Here is a 1,573-nt window from a genome sequence, read left to right on the forward strand (position 1 = left end):
TGTTTCAGTTTTCTCTACTAAAAGTTATTTGCAACACTATATGGATCCACCATCCACATTTTGGTGTTTTACAGATAGTCTTGTGTTACCAAATGTAGAAGTTAACTAAAACTAATACATCAAGGCCAAGCATATTAAAAATACTGTATTTGTGTTAAGTTTACCTTTAGACACCACTTGTCACTGCATCTCAGAGCTCTGAGGCATTTCTGTGGAAAAAATCAGTTCCTGATCTCTTTGATTTGGCAATTATTTCTGCAAACCATTAGAGAGTGATTATTTTTAAAACTGTCTATTGCCAAGTAAGTTTAATATTTTTTTAATCACAAATCACTTTAGCTGTTGAAAAAACCAAATCATATCAAATGCTTATCTACACAGTGAATCACAATGTTTCCTATGAAGTTATGATGGTATGTCCCATAAATCCAATCTTAAAAAGTTAAAAGTATGTATATGTGACAGCCTACTCTAACTCCAGAGAAACTGCTAAAATAGGCCATCAAATAAAGTAGTCTATGATTACATATTTACAGAATAATCCACATGTCCTAGAACTATGGACTATTCAGTAAATAAGTACTGAAATAATTCTATTTATTTGTTTACATGGTAGGCTTCATACGTTGATTTTCTTTTTATACACAATTTGTAGAATGAATCTGCACATATTACATGATGTTTCTTTAAAGCTAGTGTTAAAAAACGAAGAGAAAGTTAAATAAGAACTAGATTAAAGTTTCATTAAGAATCCAACATCAGTATCAAACACAGGTTTTAAGATAACCAGTGTATGATTTCAGAAAAACAGCGATGCTCTGACACAAGAAGAGCATTGCATTCTCACTCCTTAGAGTCCCCCAGAAACATTCCTATCCAGTTCAGTGCTTAAGTTGTTATATTCATACTGGCCTGAGTAGGAACACACATGTGCTTGCATGCTTACCTGAACGAGGGCCTCTAACTTTTAGACTTCTAATTCTCTTTTAATTTAGTTCTTAGTTTTATATATTCACCTGTATCTTGTTTGGAAAAGTTCTTTTTTAAATGTCACTTATATTTACATTTGAATTTTTTTTTTCTTTTTTACACCTGAGCGATAATTCAGCTGTCAATTTGTGCCTAGTCAAATATTCCATAAAGCCATATAATTCTTGTGCTCATGTTGCACTTGTACTAGTTTATATATGAAAAATGTCCATCACCTACCTCTCATATTACCCACTGATCTTTCTATTATGTCCTTCCCCTTCCATAGAGTGTGATTTTTAAAAAAAAATTTTTGTTTATGATAGAAGCCCCATTTAAATGGTTCAGAAAGCAAGAAACAAAGTAAGCTGGAGTCCAGTGACGACATGATAACTTAACAAATATGTAATATTGAAGGCTTGGAGAAGAAACTAAAGCCCAACCAAATGAGCTCCCCAGGATCACCCCATAAAAAGCTACTTCACCCAGTTACAGCTGTAGAGTCTGGACGTGCTATAGATGACAAGTCCCACATTAAGAGCTGTGTACCTCTTGCTCATCGGTTAAGTGTAATTAAAAAAGAGAACATGAAGTTAAACAGCTA

The sequence above is a fragment of the Zonotrichia leucophrys genome, chromosome 5, assembly GCF_028769735.1.
Source record: "Zonotrichia leucophrys gambelii isolate GWCS_2022_RI chromosome 5, RI_Zleu_2.0, whole genome shotgun sequence".
NCBI classification, from domain to species: domain Eukaryota; kingdom Metazoa; phylum Chordata; class Aves; order Passeriformes; family Passerellidae; genus Zonotrichia; species Zonotrichia leucophrys.